At 40.6% G+C, this 14,283-nt stretch overlaps 1 protein-coding gene across 9 annotated transcripts in view; it reads left to right on the forward strand.

Annotated features, from left to right (window-relative positions):
• Positions 1-14,283, forward strand: part of SOX5 (SRY-box transcription factor 5) — a 597,965-nt gene that overhangs the window by 131,947 nt on the left and 451,735 nt on the right. For 8 of the 9 annotated variants that reach the window (XM_058022190.1, XM_058022194.1, XM_058022195.1 and 5 more), the window contains exon 2: positions 12,350-12,436. The exons of the other annotated variant lie outside the window; for it this stretch is intronic. The gene's annotated coding sequence lies outside the window, so the exon portion shown is untranslated. The remainder of the gene's footprint in view (positions 1-12,349; positions 12,437-14,283) is intronic. 9 annotated transcript variants of the gene reach the window in all.

Raw genomic sequence — 14,283 nt, forward strand, 5'->3', positions numbered from 1 at the left:
CATAGGAAATGCCAGAATTACATTTGCCTGCACAACCTTAATTCAGCCCCTTTGTGCATATGCATTATGATACAGTCTTTAATTACATGATCACATATCAGACGGCTGAAATGGCAGTGTTGAGAGAATGAGAAGATATTCCATATTTTTCTTAATCCTTTCTGTGTGTCCCTGTGGCAGGCATATTCTGTACACATTCAAACTCCAGCTTAAAAACAGAAATTCCATAATATTATTGGTATAACCAATAGATGTGAAAATGAATAACATCCTATGGCCTCCTCTGTGATGCTTATCGCTGTGTTATCTGCATGTTGTAAGGATGTTAATTGATTTGCACAACATTATCTTGGTGGTACTCTGCTTTACAGATGAGGGATGTTTTGAAGGGAAAGAAAACAGTTCAGTCAAATCTTACCTTTATAGCCACAGTCATCCTAAATCCTGGCAGCTATCCAGTTCACTGAAGCCTGCTTAATTCTGAATATTTATCTGCCTTAGGGAGTTTCTGGATTACAGGAAAGTGTCTGAACTCTGCTACCCAGAGCTTTGCCCTTGCCACCAGTTTTAGGGGAACCCTGAGGAAAGAAAAAAGGTATTTTCTGCCCTTCTTCCAAAGTGATGCTGCTGTGCACTGGAAGGCAGAGCCCAGTGGCAGTCCAGGCTCCACACTGGCCTGGTGGCAGACCTGTGGAAGGACTGGATTTCAGTGGAGTGGTTGGTCCCAGGTGGATACAGGCCCTTAGCAATCAATGCAGGGTGACCCCAGTGTAGGGAATAATGTGCTCTGACTCCATGATTGAGGAGGCTGAGCAAATGCTTCATTAAGCTATTCTATATTACACTAGTACTATACTATATTAAAGAGGTACTATACCATACTAAAGAAAAGCCCATGACTGTCTGGAGACAGCCACGACAGTTTTGATCTAATTGACCAATCAATCTCAATAATCATCAGCAGAATCTAATTAACAAACTCTTTTTGGTAAACAATCTCCATAACACATTCTATATGTGCCAAACAACAGGAGCAGCAGGTAAAGATAAGAGTTGTTTTCTCTTCTTCTCTGAGCTTCTCACTGCTTTCCCCAGGAAAAATCCTGAGACAGAGAATGATGTCTCTCTGATCAGAGAATGTGAATGCCACACGGAGCCTTTTCTGTCAGCTCCCCATGATGATAATGAAGAGGAGGAGTCTTGCTTCAGCCTCTGTTCAGACAACAGAGAGAAGGAAATGCAGAGTTTACTTGGAATTAAGTTCCCTGTGCAAGTTTCCAGAGGTACCCCTACCTCCATTTGATGTGGAGGGAGGGGAACCCTGTGGTGGGCTTCTAAATGCAACTGGGGCAGATCTGACTTCTCAAAAATGTTGGTTTCACTTTATGTAGCTGTTCATATCTCTAAAATAAAGCAGTTGACTGCAAGATATAGCAAAGTCTGTGTTCAGGTACAGCAGGTCAGAAAGTGGGACATGGGTGACAAAGGGCTTCCTGCAGGATTTCGGGTTCCTGCAGAACTGTCCTCCTTTGGGATTGCAAATCTCTGCTGCCTTCAATTATTGTGTTCCAGCACCTAACACAAATGAGTTCATGGTCCAGCAGACAACTTTGTAATATGTAACTCATGTTCCTTCCCAGAACTGGCTCTTCTGGGGTGATATTCTCCTAGAAAAATTGGAATTTGGTCATACAATTAGAGTATTGCAGTATGTATGCACAAAGACTGAATGTTTCCTTGGGCTTCCAACAGCTAAATAAGGAATGATTGTGAAATCTTAGAGCACAGTATTTTGTTGGATGCTCACTTTGGCTCAATACTTTTTCACCAGAGAATTTTACAGTATTAAACTACAAATATTGTAGAGGTCTACCACCCTTTCCCTCTCACTTAGGTCATCAGGGGCTGTTACTTACAGATACTTAGAGAGTCCTGCTGGTTTCTGTGGGCAGCAGCAGAGGGCTGAGTCAGTCAGAAATCCAGCAGTTACTCCCTGTTGGGAGGATAGTGGCCTCTGGCAGTCTTGGCATATTCTAAATTAATTTTTGTCCTTCTCATCCTCACCCATACTTGTTTCTGCTCAGCTGCTGCCAGCCCATCACTCCATTTCTTCAATTTGTGCGCTTTGCTGTGCTTGAGGTCTTTGCATGGAGTTAAGTTGCCTTTGCAATCTGGCAGCAAGCAGAAGGGTGTGACATTGATTTCACTGCCTCTGCAGCACTTCCAGTGCAAAACCTGGGAGCGCTGGTGACTCACAGGAGCTGCCGGGAGAGGTCTGTGAAGCAGGCTGGCACAATGAGGGTACCGTGCCCAGCCTAGCCGGCCATCCAGCCTGTTGCAGTGATTTCCAGCAACTCTGTTCTGCCTGTGTGTAAAGTGAGAGCTCCCTATTCCTCAGCCTTGGGCAGCATTCCCATCGGTGGTTGTGAAGGGCAAGAGATGTTTTCCTCCATGAACATTTCAAGGTCATCCAAGGATGATTTAAGCTGTGTCAGTGTGGTTCAGGTCATGAATGACAATGTATGAAGCCAAGCAGTTCATTTGTTCAAGTTTTATACTCACTGTTCTTGTGTATTGCATGCTGCACTTATTTCCTCATATATGATATATTATATATATATAGAATACATATAACATGTAAAATATATATCATATATAATAAAATATTATATATATATATTTATTTTATATGTAAGAATATATTATTGTACATTTTATAAGTATAAATACATTATATATAAAATATATTCTTTTATTATATATAATAAATTAGAATGTCTTGCAATTATGATATATCATATATAATAAAATATTATTATAATATTATTATATGAAAATAAAATATAATCTATTATTTTCACTATATATATTAGGCCAACCACAACTAAGATGATGGTGTTTTCAACAGTGGTGGTAGAGGTTTGATCAGTGGTGGTGTGGTTCCTGCTGACATGCTGGATACTTAGAGGGAAAAGCAAAGAACATTAACAGCACCAATTGTTTGGACCTCAGTCCTTTGAAAACCACTACTCCAGAGGTTTAGGGAATTACTCAAAATTTACCTTTGCCTTTATTGTGCTGATTTGTTGCATGTCCCGCTGTTGCTGAAGTAAGAAGGACTGCTTTGCATTCGAGGAAGCAGATTTTCATGTTTGCATCAGGAAAAGAAACAAACTCTTAGCTGAAATAAGCAACATTATCAGCAATATAAATTTTCAAAAGCAATCTGCGTTCTGTAATTCAGGTTTGGGGTATGTAAGGTGCAGCCATATTTGGAGGTTCTGCTCTGCCTGTTGTAGTGGTGATTATGTTCTGCAGGGAGGGATGAGGATTTGCGGCTTTGCCAGTTTAATAGAGGCAAGGTAACTAATTTGATTCGGGATACTCTCATCATGAGTTGCTTGAAGGTGTTCAGATTTGCTTACGAAATAGTCCCTTCTGAGCTAAGGAGATGGAAATGAGACACTAAAAAAGCTTTCTTGAAATGCTTCCATGTTTCTCAACTCAGAACATCCCATTTGATATTAATATTAGGTACTGAGGCAAAGTCATCAGGTAGAAAAGGGAGGAAATGTGGAAATAGTAATTTTCTCGTGTGTTTCCTCAGGATGCTATTTTGAGGCTTTAAAAAAAAAATAAAAAAAGCAATTGCTGCTTTGCTGCTGAGGCTGCTGTAAAGCAGGGAAGTGGCAGATGTAATTGAAGTCCCAGGGCCCTGCCCCAGCAGAGGTCCCATCCTGGCAGCGTGCATATTGCTTATATGAAAGCGAACAGATGGATGCGCTTGGTCAATTCTGCCGGGTTCATATGGAAACCTTCAGAAATCTCTCCTACTCTTTGGAGTGGAATGCTTAAATCTGTTCTCTGCTGGGAGGCTGTGGTTGCCCGGGATGGGTGCTCTGGTGGCTCTGGCTGTGGGTGCCTCCCCATCAGATGTGTTTATCTCCCCCCTCCCCTCCCTGCAGGACCAATTCAGCTCCTGGAGGAGGGAGCTGGATTTTTTTCAACTTCAGTGGCATGAGAACTGTCAGCTGAGTCTTAATCATGGAGCTATTACTGGTAGGGAGGATGAAGGAAAGAGAAGAAATCCAGCTCACTTCTCAGACATGGATTGATTGCAGAAGCACATTTTGATTATTCTTGGGGTGGAGAGAGAAGAGGAAGGAGGAGATTTGGAGAACAAAAACATCACATTTTCTTTAATTTAAAAAACTCACTAATTTTCTGATACTCATTCTCTGTAAATCCTTGCTGACAGTTTCTGATGTTTCCCAATTCAAAACAATTGAAAGCAATGAATTGAAGGGAGAAACATGAAGCATCAAAGAGGAGGGCTGTAGCTGCATTAGGAGGACACATCTTGAAATGCTAATACTTAGTCTGGGAAGGGGGAGGAGATAGGATTTATCTGTAATGCTTGAAATTCGTTGCTTTTGGCTATCCTCAGGTGTGTGTGGGCATGTGTGTAATGATCTAATAATGTGGCAGCAAGGGAAGAATTGGTATGTGGCTAAATTCTAAGAGCCTGGCATGCAGATGTGTCTGCATTGCATCTGCATTGTCATCTAGTTATCTTTTTTCCAAGTGTGTAACCATATAAAAATATACACAGTAAGTATTTGGGCACTATCAATGACAGCTCTGTGCAGTATTAAAGTTCTTAAAGAAACTCATTCTTGCCAGAAAGCTTAAACTTTAAAAAATTATAGGAAAGCTGTTAAAAAAAATAATGGCAGTATTTGATATTAAAAGTGTGTTTCTATGAAGATTGTAGTTGTGAGTGCTCATTTCTGTCTTTTTTTTTTTAAAGAAAAACTTCTATTAACCACTAGTAACAATGACTGTTTTGAAAATGGGGGCTAGACAACAGGAGTGGAAGCTGAAATCATTGGGAGAGAGAGCTAGAGAGCTTGAATTTGACAAAAATAGTTTCTTCTCTATTCCTCTCTCACTCTCTTGAGCTGCATCCTTCCCACAAAAACAACCCCACCCACTGTTGTAGAAAATGGCCATCTCTTGGTTTGCTCTTTGGAGGTCTTGTTTTGATAGTGCTACTGCTACTTTTGGGGTTTAACATGGATAACCCTATCAAATTTTGTTAAGACATGGAAGCAATACAGAAGGACCCATGTATACTATTTAAAATACCCTTGTTAGCAGAGATTTAACAGGCATTTCATTCTCCACTGTTCATCACATTCACACATGTGGGATGGGCATTAACAGATTGAGCTACATCTTTTCATTTCAATTCTGCAGCAGTCTCTCTTTGTAGGAATATTTTATGTAGTAATAATTTCCTTCCTATTACAGACTTTCTAACTGTGTTAATGGCACTAGTCTGGCCACAGAGACATCCGTGAGAACTACCTTTGCAGTGACATTTAAACAATTTATTTGATCTTGCTTTAGCATACCTGCTTATGCCTTTTTTCACTCTCTTGATGACCTCAGGAGAACTTTGTGTATAACCACGGGTCTTTCAATCACATTCAGCTTAACAAAGTGGTATGCAAATTTCTGCAAGTGTTATTTCTGAAATCTTTGGGGTTTGCAGTGAGCCTGCTGGCAGGTGGGTGCCCCTGGACAGCATTGGCATGTCTAAGGAGCAGCTCCAAGGCCAGCTGGAGAGGGCAGAGTGTTTTCACTGAGAATGCTCCCTCTGATGGGGATGCAGTTGTTGGCTGAGCCTTGACTAACCCAAAGGATGAGGTGCTGTTATCAATATAATTTATTTTTCTTGGAGCACGATAAGGGGAAAAGCAGAGCCAAGGAAGGTTGATGGCAAGAGGGCATTTCTGTAGATCTCACATATGCACAATGTTGAATTGATCATCTTATCACCATTTAGAGAAGCTGCAAGTTGTGGATTTGGGGCTGAAATGTGTTACTGGTGTGGGAGTGCTCTTGGCTAAAAGCCTAAAATGAGGAATTTCTCTTTGGGAGGGCATATCTTGTCCTGTGCCTGGTGCAGCTTCTCCTGTACTGGACCATGTGTAAGAGTGCTCTTAGAAAGAGAATAATTTAAAAAAATTACCACTGCCACTATGGCCTTTAACACTTCTATCAGGTTCTATCAGGATCAAAAGCCCTGCCATAAAGCGGTGTTACAAAATCATCCAAGCCAAAACCAGGGGAAGTGAAAGGCAAGAAATGAACTGAATTAACTGGCAAAAAATTTATATTTATCAGCTTGTTGATTTTTAGTATAATTCATGGAAATGAATTCTGTGAAATTGTCATTCCATGACAGCTGATTGGGTGGGAAAGACGTAGGATTGCTGCTGAGTGCTTACATTGACAGGAACATTCCCATTTGCTAAAAATAAAACCCTTGGACAGTAACATCAGACAAATTTGTGTATGTGGGTTACCTGCTGGATGATGTGCCCTATATGGGAAACACTTGAAGCACATGATTAGTCTCTTCAATTTCTTTCTGTTGAACTAAATTATATTTTAGGTTTGATTTGTTGGGGCATTTGGGGTTTGGGGGTTTCTTGGTGTTCGGGTTTTTTTTGTTTTGGTGGGTTTTGGGTTTTTTTTTGTTTTGTGGGTTTTTTTGGGTTTTTTGTTTTGTTGGGGGTTTATAAGTGCGTTTTTTTTTTTTTTTGTTTGTTTGTTTGTTTTTTTTTTTGTTTTTTTTTTTTGTTTTTTTTTTTAAGACCAGAAGGCAAGCCTACATATTTTAAGTTTGGCTTCTTCATAAAGATTTGTAGATTGAGGTGCTGCTGACACTGCTGGCTATCTCTCACGCCTTTCCATTTCCCCATCCCAGTCATGAAAATCAAGTTTCTGCCTCAGAAGTTGTGTGGGGCTGGGTCATGGAGGTGGCCTCAGCATAGGTTTGTGCACATTGTGTGTTCCTGCATCCCTGAGCTGGGTTCCTTGCCTGCCTACAAACAGCAATGATCACTGCATGTGTCACACTCTGTCCTCTGCAGAAGGGAAAATTCAAAGGAAGCATCAGCTCTCCTAAAATTGTCAGCTTTGCTTTTCTGTGGTCATACCAATTTAGTGTCTGGCTCTGATGATTTCCCTCTCTCCTGCCTCTTGCACACAACTCTGACTTGCTGTCGGAATTGAGCACTCCAAGGATCAGACAAGGCAAAATCAAGTTTTCTGTCCCTGGGGTAAGGGAAATTATATGGAGTTCAACTTTCTCAAGTGACAACATTTATTAGGCAGTCACTACAGATGTCTGTATGTAGTTACAGATAGCTTGGTGTTTTCTGGGCACTTCCCCAGTAATAAAATCCCAAATCACTATTTACAGAAGATGTTGAAGTTTTTTTCAGTGGTTCCTTCAAATGTGGCTTTTCTTTAAAGATCTTTAATGGAAATTTGCAGCCAGGGAAAGCTAAGTCATGGATCCACTATGAATTTTTGCAGACATCCTTCTTTTGCCTCCTTTGCCTGCCAGCCTAAAACATCCCCAGCCCATGTGGACATTTTAGGTGCTTCCATGTGGGTTCAGTACAAAGAGTACCTCAGCCATGTCTCTATCAAAAAGAAATAAAACGGAGTTGTAGATAAAGAGTGAGGAGAAAAGAGACTCCTTTCCATTTATTTCTGTATTTCGTTGCATGATTTTTGTTAGGCTTTTTTTTTTTTTTTTAATTTACTTTTATTTGTTTGGGCAAGTTTCCTGCCATTTACCTTTGCATTTGCATTTCCTATTGATTGGCGATTTTTAAACTGTTTATTGTGCTCTTTTGTTTGGCTGTTCAAGAGCTAAAACAAAAGCCACCAGGCCCTGTGAGGGACACATTTGCATGCGGCGAGCGTTGCCCGAGGAAAAAGTAATTGCTAATGCATATTTATGTGGCACAAATTTGCCATTTGTTTATGCATAAAATTATCAATAGTGCAGGGCGGCCCAGCCGTAGAAAATGGTGACCTTTTTAGCTTAATAAAGAGAAATCAGCTGTTATTGTGAAGAGATCAGCCATTTATTCTGTGTTGAGGGACACTGTCGGGAAAATGGAGATTGGTGCTGGCAATATCATTAAATGGAAGGCCAGTGACCCTTTTGGTACAGTCTATTATACTTTATCTAATAGGGGATAAATGACTCTGCTTGGCAAATAGATTAAAAAAAAAAACTGGAGAGAAAAAAAAAGAAAAAAGAGGGAAAAAACCTAAATAAGCAATAAAACCTACTGACTTTGCTCTTACAGGAACAGGTAGGTACTGAGGAGGTAGTCTTGCACAAGCCACCTGGTATTTTTCTAGAACAAAAATTATTTGAAACAAATAAAATAACAAAATAAACAACCAAAACAACAAAACAATATAAATAAATAACAAATAACAATGAAAAAATAACAAAACAACAACCAAAAAACCTCAACCCTAAAACAACCCTCAAGCCCACTCTGTTTACAATAGTTTTCACTGCTTTGGAGTGGGAAAAGCATGCAGAGCCAGCCTGTGACTCTTCCTAGGGCATGTCAAAACCACTCTTCTGAAGGGCCATAATGTGGATTGGATTTTTGGCTTGTGAAATGAGAAATCAGTGTTTGAAATTCGGAGATTTTCTGAAGACAGCAGGTTTTCAAAAGCATTTATGCTTTTTTCTTTTATGCATTCTGTTTTTTAATAGTGAAGAAGAATTTGCTAGATACTGAAGATCTCACCTGCAGGAGTTGCAGCAACAGAGTTTTCTCTATAACACTTGACTAATTAATTTCAAGCTTTAATGGGCAGATTTAGGGTTGAAAATTTTAAAACTAACAGCTGTAAGCCTCAAGGAGTTGTTGTGAAAATGAAAGTGGATGCACAAGACCTCATGTTTCCCTGTTTCTCTCACTCTCTGTAATGCACAGCTGAGTGGAGTTTTAACCACCAGGTGAAATGTGGTGAGCTGTGAGTCACAGTTGCTGGAAAATTCTGCATTTTCTGTGCAAAACGTGTGCTGGGCTGGGGCTTTGCTTTTTAAATTTTATTTTTATCCCTGAGAAATATCCAGCAGAGTAATTGCTAGAGTAATTTTGGGGCTTTTGCTCTCTTTGCTTCCTAAAAATATAACCCAAGCTAATGTCATCATCAGAGAGAAGTCACCACGGTGTTTGTCACTCTGTGTCATCTTCCTGGTGGTCTCAGTAAAAAAAGCACAGGAACAATGGAACTTGCAGACGGTGGAAGCTTTTTCAGGCAGGGCTGTGTGGAGATGGAGCTGTGGTCAGAGGCAGCATTTTGGTCTACTCAAGGCCGTTGCTGTGATTTCGCTCTTATTAAAATTTGGAAAACATTTAAAGAAAAATACTTTATTTCAATGTAAATATAATACAAACATAATACAAATCAGGTATATTTAATTTATATTTACAATATAAATATAGTACAACACATCAAGCTGACTCTGAGAGCTATTATATTCTATGTCATGTATCACTTTCTCTCATATTGTAAAAGTCTTGTAAGGGTGTGTGCTGCAGTTCAGGATTTTTATACCTAAGATTTTCTCCTATTAGGATTTTTTTGGAAAGGGTTAGTTTAATTCCTGTACATGGAGCTGTTGCCTGCCTCTGGAATGGGGCACTCCCAGTCCTCCCAAATAGTGACTCCCAACCGTGTTGCTGTAGAAACAAAAATATTGTAGGACCAGTTATGGAAATAGAGAGAGAGTCAAAGAAATAGGTCCGTCCTATGGAAACGGCATTAAATATGAAAGTGAGTTTAATTTCAGAGCAGGCTCTAGGTTATTTCACATGGCAGCAGGCCCTTTTTTTACTGGTTCTGTCTCTCCACTCAAGGCTGTAGCCAAGAACCATAATTTCAGCAGTCCCTGTTAATGTTTGGTGACTGCTTCATTGCATTGTTAATAAACAGTTGACTTAGGTGGGTTTTTATCTTTAAAAACACATTTTTATTTTTACTTCAGCTAATTAACTAAAGTTTGCTTAGTCCAAGTAAATCTGATATTTTTTTCAAAGGGTCTTTTTCCATACAGATATTTCCAGCTCTGCTCCTGAAAAAGAAAAATCATCTCGTTCCCTTCAAAGTTTGTAGGCAGTTGTTAGCCTAAGTTTTGCTTTGTCTTTTCTTACAGTCACAAAAAAACCCTTTTGAAGCTGCTTGACACCATCTAGAAAGTTGTATGTAGATAAAATTACCAGGAAGAAAATACTTAATTCTGTATGGGAATAAACTGGGGATCACAAACCTGTCCCTGTGGCTGGGCTGTAAGAGCAAAGTCAGTAGGTTTTACTGCTTTTTGGGGTTTTTTTCCTCTCTTTTTTTCCTTTTTTCCTTTTAAGTTTTTTTGTGTTAGTTAGTTGTAAACTAACCCAAATACAACTGAGATTCAAAGTCAGGTGGTGGTGGTTGTTGATGTTACGGCATTTGTTTTTTTTTTTTTAATTTTTGTACCTGTGCCTGCCCAGATTGTGTAAGGTGACTTCTAAGTACAGAGAAATATGTGTGGTCAAAAACCTAGAAATACCTATGGTCATGGAAAATCCTAAGATTTGTAAAGAGTTTGTTAAGGGAGGAGACAGGACAAGGACAAGCAAGTATCGCTGGTCAAAGCAGGTGGCAGCAAACAAGAGAATGAGCAAAATGAGTGTTACTATTTCCTTGTATTCTGCTGACATGAGGAGGTCATGGGTAGCACTCGGTTCCAGGTTGCTGGGAAAGGCTAGAAACATAATGGGGAATATTCTGCCAATGAGTGTTACTTGTTGTGATTGTCCTGTGACCTGTTTTGTCCTGGGGTTTCATCCTAATTAGGGGCGAATTGAGTGGGGCTTGCTCTTTTCTCAGCTCGTGGTCCTTGTCTGCTGTATTGATAATGTGTGGGTCAGGGAAGGAAGATAAAGGACTGGTTTTATATGATGCTGTTTAGTTAATGAATGGCTATTTTGATAACTAAGTAATAAGAGTTAAGAAATTGGTTTATTTCAGTTCTCTGCGACGCTGGTGAACAGGTAGTCTAATAGGTCCCACAAAACTTATCTTTGTAGGAGAAAATGTTGATAACTTCATTGAGGAATGACTTTCCCCCCTCTTTCTTCAGGACAGATTTTAGAGATAGTTATCTTTCTAAGAGCAGAAATTCATGACTGAGGAAATTTCTATACCAAATATACAGAGGACACATTTCTGTTTGTTCATCTGGTTGCTTAAAAATAATATAGGAAATGGAGGTTTGTCTTCAGCAAGTCTGCCTGCATGCAGAGCTCAGCAGGGAGCCAGGGATGGTTGGCTTTTCCACCTTCATGCACCAGCCTGATCTTGGTGGGTCTCACATGCTGCTGCTGCTTTTCCTGGAGCTCTCTGAGCTCTAGGGCTGGAAAAGTAATTCTGTCAATTTAAACCAGTAGGAAGAACCTCCTGGTTTTATATATTAAGGATGTTGATTGTAAAATTTACATGGTTGTGTGTGTGTTTTGTAGTTGAAAAAGAAAAGAAATTCCTGTTGATATTCATGCATTTCTTTCATGCTACAAATTGTTTAGGTTGGACTATCTTGATAATAATACACTGTAGTGAAACTTAGGGACACCAAGCCTGGCTAGAAGGACAAGCACTCCCCATCGGAGATGAACTTTGGCCTGTGTGAGCACAGGGTATCACAGCACAAACTCAGACTTAGGCTTATTTTTGTTAAGCATCCTACCTGCGCACCCCTTGTGCCACTTTGTGCTGATTTCCCCCTCCCTGCTGAAGGCTTGGGGTGACCCCAACCCCAAACTGCAACCGCAGCTGCAGGAGTGCCCAGAGAGCTGTGAGCTGCTCGTGTCCTGAGCTGTGGAGGTGCAGCGGCCTTGGGGCAGTGCCTGAAGCCCTGGGCTGTTCCTGGGGAGATGCCGCTCTGTCCCCTGTGCAGTGCAACTCAGGAGCCTCAGGGCAGTGTGTAAGGGATGGAGTAGGCGTGTGAGTGACCCAGCTACTCCCAGAGGGGCAGCTGAGAGCAGGAGCAGGAGCAGATGCAGAGCACCCTTTGCTCCCAGCACTGGCCCTGCTGGCTGTGCAGGCATGTCAGACACTCTGCGCTTGAGCTGCTCTAGCACTCCAGAGAAACAGGAACATGGAGTCACAGCTGTCTCCTACTTCAGTCTGGGTATTGATTTATCATGATAAGAGGTGCTTCTTCAGTTCTAATAATGTCTACTTTTTTTTCTTTTTGCCATTCCATATTTCTATGGCAGCTTTCCCACGTGATACATGATGGGTCACACGTTAATTTACACCAGCCTGTGTTCTGCAAAAAAGAGTTCATGAACTAAATAAAAAGGAGTGGGGAGGGGAATGTCTAGCAGAGCCCAGGCTTTTGTTTCATGTTTTGGATGTATTTTCTTTTTAAAATAAAATTGTTGATATGCATTTGCTTTTATTTTTCTAGCCTTCCTCTAGCTGATGACCGGGTTCCTGTTTGATCCTGTTTACAAGCTTCCCAAGACTGAAAATAACCCCAGCTCCTCTGCACTGGGTAGGAAAACAAAGCCTTGTAAAGACAGAGTGCAATTATTCTGGCAGTAAGGAAGAGTGTGGTGTGAAGGAAGAGCTTGGGGAGGAAAAGGAGAAGGTTACTAGGTTACCACAAAAGACATTAGTGTGTGCTCAGTTTGCTCACCCACTCTTGGGCTGGGGAGGAGGGGGAGCAGTGGCCATGCCAGCCAGCAAATAACCATTCTCCAGGGTGTGTGTGCTCAGTGTCAATATTGTAATTTGTCTGTGCTTTCTGTTACTCATTCAACTTTGCAGTTCAATCTATTCAAAACATTCAATAATATAACTATGGAAGAGTTTTGGGGTTGGATAGTTGTTTTGTTTTGTTGGTTTTTTTTTGTTGATTTTGTTTGTTTTGTTTTTTTTTTGTGGATATATTGCAATATTTTAGTAGTGTTGCTGTGCAAATATCTACATCCCAAGTACTAAATTTTTACAGATTTGGTGTTTCTTGTCATTAGGGAGACTGGGTGGGGAGGAATCTGGTTAAATGCTGTTGGACTGGGAGGAGACTCAGTTGCAGATAACCCCACCAGTTCTTATATCTTGTTGGTCCTGATGCCAAAATTATTTCTCTTTTATATATTTTTCATATATATTCCTAGCTCTGTAGACTGTTGTTATATGGTTGTAGAGTTTTCTATTTTCAGCACTTGTCCTAATAGACAGTCACATTCCGGAGGGCCTGTTCTAGTCCTGCTTCTTGTGGTAATCAAGGATAAGACTCCTTCCCAAGACCTTTCTGATATAATATGACATAACCAGCAAGCAGGGGGGCTTCAGAGGGTGTTCTACAAGAGGGGGAACTATTCCATTACCTGTCCTTCTAACTGCAGGTTCTTGTCAATTATGCTTCTTTGCTAAACTTATAAAACGTGCTTGCCCTACGTCACAAGGGCATTTTGGACACACTTTTGGCATGTATTTGACATGTGTTTTGGGGTGTTGTGCACCTGGAGGGAACCCTTCATCCAGAATGTAACTGCACTTTGTCACCTCACCCTGTTTGGCTCTTGATTTTAGGGGCTGCAGAGGCAACAATCCTGAAGCAGCTTTTGTGCTTAGTCTGGTTTCCATGAGGAGTAAATGCTGGCAGAATGAGGGTTTCAAAGACAAGCTTTTAGGGTTTCCAGGACAAGCATTTCCCTTAGATAGCCTTGTTTTTACCCTTGTCGTTGTGGAGCTGAGGCTGGCATTGCTGAGTGTGATGGGTTTGCCATGTGTTGGGTGTCACCTGTCTCTGACCAGGTTGCTCTCTTGTTTCTGTGCCATCAGTGGCACTTGCTAAACAGCAGGGTTAGAAATGCAGCCTGGTGACAGGTGACACATCCACTTTTCCTGGCTGGGAATGAGGAGAAGCTGTGCAAATGCTGTGCAGCTGAGACGTTAGGCCTGACTAAGCTGAAACCCAGAGACGGCCTGCTTGATTTCAGTAGGGTTCTGTCCACACGCAGAGGGCTGTGCTGCCGTTGTTTTTCAGGAGAAAAAAAAATTCTAATTAAATTTGAATGCAGTATTATGTCAATGATTGATAATATTATGGTGTAAATCGATGTTTTTCTGCTTGGTGGTGAGGCCTTAGACACACATCTGAGATGACAGCCTAAGTCATGGTATTTTAACATGATTGATTCAGATCTGGAGAAGTTGTACCATTCACTTATATCTTTCTAAATGCCAGGAGTCAGTTGTGACATTCTCATCTTTTCCTCTTCTAAATAAGCTTATCAAAGAAAAATCACTAATTTGCCAGGCAGTGCTTAATAATCAAGGAAGTGAAACTCCTGTTATACAGAAAAAAAAATCTTTTGCTGAGTTGCTGAATAA

The sequence above is a fragment of the Melospiza georgiana genome, chromosome 4 (genome assembly GCF_028018845.1).
Source record: "Melospiza georgiana isolate bMelGeo1 chromosome 4, bMelGeo1.pri, whole genome shotgun sequence".
Lineage (NCBI taxonomy): Eukaryota > Metazoa > Chordata > Aves > Passeriformes > Passerellidae > Melospiza > Melospiza georgiana.